Source organism: Canis aureus, chromosome 22, assembly GCF_053574225.1.
Source record: "Canis aureus isolate CA01 chromosome 22, VMU_Caureus_v.1.0, whole genome shotgun sequence".
NCBI classification, from domain to species: Eukaryota; Metazoa; Chordata; class Mammalia; order Carnivora; family Canidae; genus Canis; species Canis aureus.
The window spans coordinates 15,626,352-15,632,351 of NC_135632.1; positions in this window are offsets into that span (position 1 = coordinate 15,626,352).

Below are 6,000 nucleotides of genomic sequence, written 5' to 3' on the forward strand. Positions count from 1 at the left end.
CTGCAACTATACTGAGTTCACTTATCAGTTCTAACAGCTTTTTTATGCAGTCTTTAGGATTTTCTCTATATAATATGTCATTTGCAAATAGTGACAGTTTTATTTTTTCTTTTCCAATTTGGGTGCCTTTTTTTTTTCTTGCCTATTTGCTGTAGCTAGGACTTCCAATACTACATTGAATAAAAGTGTCAAGAGTGGGCATCCTTGTCTTGTTACTGATCTTAGAGGAAAAGCTTTCAACTTTTTATCACTGAGTGTGAAGCTGTTTATCATATATGGCCTTTATTATGTCGAGGTATGTTCCTTCTATACCTACTCTTGGTTAAGAATTTTTATCATAAATAGATGTTGAGGGGCACCTGGGTGGCTCAGCTGGTTAAGCGTCTGTCTTTGGCTCAGGTCATAATCTCAGGGTCCTGGGAGTCAGTTTCTCCTTCTTTCTCTGCCCCTCCTTCCTGGCTCATGCTCTCAGTCTCTCTCAAATAAATAGATAAAATCTTTTTAAAAAATGGATCTTGAATTTTGTCAAATGATTTTTTCTGCATCTATTAAGATGATCATATGGTTTTCATCTTTCATTTTGTTAATGTGGTGCATCACAACTCATATCCTCATCTCCCGGAAACAAATCCCACTTGATGATGATGTATGGTCCTTTTAATGTATTATTGAATTCAGTTTGCTAATATTTTGTCAAGGATTTTTGCATCTATGTTCATCAGGGATATTGGCCTATAATTTTCTTTTCTTGTGGTGTCATGTCTGGTTTTGTTATCAAGATAATGCTGGCCTCATAAAATAAATTTAGAAGAGTTCTCGCCTCTTCTTTTGTTTTTGTTGGTTGTTTTTTGTGCTTTTTGTGTTTTTATTTTTTAGAGACAGATTGAGTACGCGAGAGGAGGAGGGGAGGGCAAAGGGAGAGGGAGATACAGAATCTTAAGCAGGTTCAATGCCCAGCACAGAGCCCCCACAGGTCTAGATCTCATGACCCTGAGATCATGACCCAAGCCAAAATCAAGAGTCGGTCTGTTTTTGAAAGAGTTTGAGAATGTTCTGAATGTTTGGTAGAATTTGCCAGTGAATCCATCTGCGGCTGGGCTTTTATTTGTTGGAAGGCTTTTGATTACTGATTCAATTTCCGTGTTAGTAATTGGTCTGCCCCAATTTTTTTATTTCATCATGATTCAGTCTTGCTAGGTTGTATGTTTCTAGGAATTTATCCATTTCTTCTAGATTACCCAATTTGTTAGCATATAATTACGAACTTTGTATTTCTGTGGTATCAGTTGTAACATCTTCTCTTTCAAATCTGATTTTGCTTATTTGAGTCCTCTTTCTTTTTTTTCTTGGTGAGTCCAGCTATATGCTAATCAATTTTGTTTATCTTTTCAAATAACCAGCTTAGTTTCACTGATCTTTTCTATTGTCTTCTTAGTCTCTCTTTCATTTATTTCTGCTCTAATCTTGTTATTTCCCTCCTACTAACTTTTGGCTTAATTTATTCTTATTTTTCTAGTCCCTTGAGGTACAAAGTTAGGTTATTTAAAACTTTTATTTTTTCTAGGGGTGCCTGGGTGGCTCAGTTGGTTGAGTGTCCAACTCTTGATTTCAGCTTGGGTCCTGAACTGAGGGCCCTGGGATTGAGCCCTGCCTCTGGCTCTCCACTCACTGGGGAGTCTGTTTCTCTCTCTCCCTCTGCCCCTCCCCTAGTTGTATGCTCTTTTTTCTATCAAATAAATAATTTTTAAAATCTTAAAAAAAAAAAAGACTTTTCTTTTTTTGAGGTAGGCATTTATCACTATGAACTTCCCTCTTAGAACTGCTTTTGCTACATCCCACAGATTTTGGTATATTTCTATATTTATTTGTCTTAAGATATTTTTTCTTTCTCTTTTGGTTTCTTCTTTGACCCATTGATTTTTCAGTAACTTGTGTTTAATCTCAGCATATTTATGAATTTTCCAGTTTTCGTCACATAATTATTTTATTTCATACCATTGTGGTAAAAATTGCTTCCTATGATTCAGTCCTTTTAAATGCATTAAGACTTGTTTTGTGCCCTAACATATAATCTATCTAGGAAAACGTTTCATTTGCACTTAAGAATGTGTATTTTGTGTTTTTTTGGATGCAAAGTTCTGTATATTGTCTGCCAGTCCATCTGGTCCTACATGTCATTTAAAGCTAATGTTTCCTAATTGATTTTCTGGCTGAGTGATCTACCCATTGGTGTAAGTAGGATATTAAAACCCTCTACTATTATTGGGTTGCTGTCTAGCTCTCCTTTTAGGTCTGATAATATTCACCTCATATATTTAGGTGCGCCTATGTTGGGTACATAAATATTTACAAATGTTGGTTGTAAATATTGTTGGTTTGACCCCTTCATCGTTATGTGACACCCATCTTTGTCTCTTATTACACTTTTGTTTTAAAGGCTATTTTGTCTGATTTAAGTGTAGCTACTCCAACTTTCTTTTGGTTTCCATCTGCATAGGATGCCTTTTCCCATCCCTTCACTTTCATTCCATGTGTGTCCTTGCATCTATAGTGTATATCTGGTAGGCAGGATATAGATGAGTCTTGGTTTTTATCCATTCAGCAACTATACATCTTTTGTTTGGAAAATTTAGTCCACTTATATTTAAAATAATTATTGACAGGTATGTAGTGATTGCCATATTGTTAATTGTTTATCAATTTTCTTTCTAGTTCCTCTCAGCTTCTTTCTTCTCTTGTTCTCTTCCTTTGTGGTTTGATGACTTTCTTTAGTGGTATGCTTATAATTCTTTCTCTTTACCTTCTGTATATTTAGTATAGGTTTTGCTTTGTTGTTACCATGAGGCTTACATATAACTGCTTATATGTAAAAGCAGTTATATGTAAGTTATATGTAAGTTATAAAAGCTTACAGCTTCTATCTGTAAAAGTCTATTTTAAGTTCATAATAACTTAAGTCTGATCCCTTTCTAAAGCTCAACATTTTGACTCCCCCCATTTTATGTTTTTGATGTCACATTTTACATCTTTTTATCTTGTGTACCCCTTAACTAATTATTATATAGTTATTTTTAATACTTTTGAATGTAACTTTCATATTAGCATTGTAAGTGGTTAATCCACTACCTTTACTATATACGTATCTTTCCAGTGAGATTTATTCTTTCCTATATTTACTTGTGACTAATTAGTACCCTTTCTTTCCAGTTGAAAGAAGTCCCTTCAACATTTCTTAAAAGGCCAGCCTAGTGACTATGAACTCTTTTATCTTCTGTTTGTCTGAAGAAACTCATTCTTTCCTCCAATTCTTTTTTTGTTTCTTTCCCATGGTTCTTTTTTTTTATTGGTGTTCAATTTGCTAACATATAGAATAACACCCAGTGCTCATCCCATCAAGTGCCCCCCTCAGTGCCCGTCACCCAGTCACCCCCAACCCCCACCCACCTCCCTTTCCACTACCCCTTGTTCATTTCCCAGAGTTAGGTGTCTCTCATGTTCTGTCTCCCTTTCTGATATTTCCCACTCATTTTTTCTCCTTTCCCCTTTATTCCCTTTCACTATTTTTTATATTCCCCAAATGAATGAGACCATATAATGATTGTCCTTCTCCGATTGACTTATTTCACTCAGCATAATACCCTCCAGTTCCATCCACGTTGAAGCAAATGGTGGGTATTTGTCGTTTCTAATGGCTGAGGAATATTCCATTGTATACATAAACCACAGCTTCTTTATCCATTCATCTTTCGATGGACACCGAGGCTCCTTCCACAGCTTGGCTATTGTGGACATCGCTGCTAGAAACATCGGGGTGCAGGTGTCCCGGCGTTTCACTGCATCTGTATCTTTGGGGTAAATTCCCAGCAGTACAATTACTGATAACTTTATCAGATGGAGTATTCTTGGTTGGAAGTTTTTCTTTCAGTGCTTTGAATATATTGCAGACCACTTCTTTCTGCCCTGCAAAATTTCTGAATAATCTCCTGATAGGTTTATGGAGGTTCCTTTGCACATTACAAATTGTTTTTCTCTTGCTACTTTCAATATTCTCTCCTTGTTTTTAACTTCTGACATTTAAATTATAATGCGTCTTCATGTAGATCTCTTTAAGTTCATCTTACTTGGAACATCAGCAAGAATGACCCTAGGGGAAACTGGACTTTGGGTGACACTGCTGTGTCAATGTAGGTTTATCAGTTGCAACAAATGCACCCCTCAGTGGGGGATGTCAACAATGAGGGAAGGTATGCATGTGTTGGAGCAGAGGGTACAGGCAAAATCTGCTCAATTTTGCTGTATCCCTAAAACTGCTCTAAAAAGTGAAGTCTAATTTTTCAAAAACTGTTTCAATCTAGCTGCAGAGGGTCACATGCACCAGAAATATTTTATATCATGTACAGGAGAAAAAGATTCATCCCAGGATCCCAAACACCATTTCCTTGGACTAATTTGCATAGAAATAGATGATTTGCATACTGACATAGCTACAGATCCCAGGCCATTCCATGCTGCATCCTATTGCCCTTTACTTCTTAGATAATTAGAACTAGTGGGGCCCAGAGGTCTCAGCACCCAAGACACTCTGGAACACACCTGAGTTACTGTAAGAAAAGGTGATACTTAGTGACAGACATGCCAAACCTATCCAATGAACACTGAACTTGGTGCAGGACAAGATAATAAGGACACACACACACACACACACACATAAATGCACACCTGCACCAGAGATCTAGAGAGTTCCATCATCATAAAGCATCTTGGTACACTGGGATGAGGTGGTGGGATAGAAGGCAGATCACAGCAGGGTCACATCACAGAACTTTAAGCTTTTTAACTGATTTCTACAATCCTCATTTATTCTTATATAAAATGGGACAATAATAACTAACACAGAGAGTTGTACACGCTAAGGGAGGTAACATTTAGAAGGATTTGGCCAATATTTACTCTTCATGGGTCCTCTGGGCTCTCATTTCTCTGGTGTCTAATGCTCAAAGCTGGCTGTTGGTACACTAGGCTGAGGCCACTGTGTGGCCGTGAGGATAATGGTGGTTAAATAGGGCTTTGCTGGGGCACAAAAGTAAACCCGTGAAAGCTGCAAAGGGAACTCTCACTGTGTGTCTGTGTGCATAGCTTTCATTACTTGTTATCTTATCAAAGGTGTATAATATCGTCTATTCCCAGGATTTCTTATGTTTACAGCCCAGCCTTATGCAGAAATAAACAACAGAGGGGATCCTTGGGTGGCTCAGTGGTTTAGCACCTGCCTTCGGCCCAGGGTGTGGTCCTGGAGTCCTGGGATCAAGTCCCACATTGAGCTCCCTGCATGGAGCCTGCTTCTCCCTCTGCCCGTGTCTCTGCCTCTCTCTCTCTCTCTCTCTCTCATGAATAAATAAATAAACAAAATCTTAAAAAAAAAAAAAAAAGAAATAAACAACAGAGCTGAAACTTGAATACAGGTGTGGGTGACTCCAAAGCCCTGGTTGGTGCCACTACCCCCCACTACTAACATGAAGAGCACCCCTTCTGCTGAGTGGAAGCTAGGTCAGGCCATCACTGAGGATGGCTAGCCCTGAGCACATGACGAATTAATAACTTAGAATATATCCCGCCTACCCCGCTGAAAGATGCCTACTCCACATTACCTGATCTATAGTGCTGCTTGAAGTTTTTGTTTTTTGGTTTTATCAGCTATTACCTGGGTAGTAGTCAAGCATTTGATCTTTTTCATTGAATTATCTTATTGTGTTCTTGGCATAGTCTCTCATTCCCTCTGAAAATAAAGTGGTTTAAGATGAAAACTGCAATTACAATGCCATCTATTAAAAGGATTTGGGATTCCTGAGGTGTTAAAAGGAACATGTAATTGCCAATTAAAGAAAAGCATGCTATTGGCCAAAACCATTGATTAGAAGTAAATTTGGAAACATTTTCTGAGCAACCTCATGGACAGGCTCACACTGTTTCTCCAAGAGCCAAGGTGACCTGTGTGAGGCT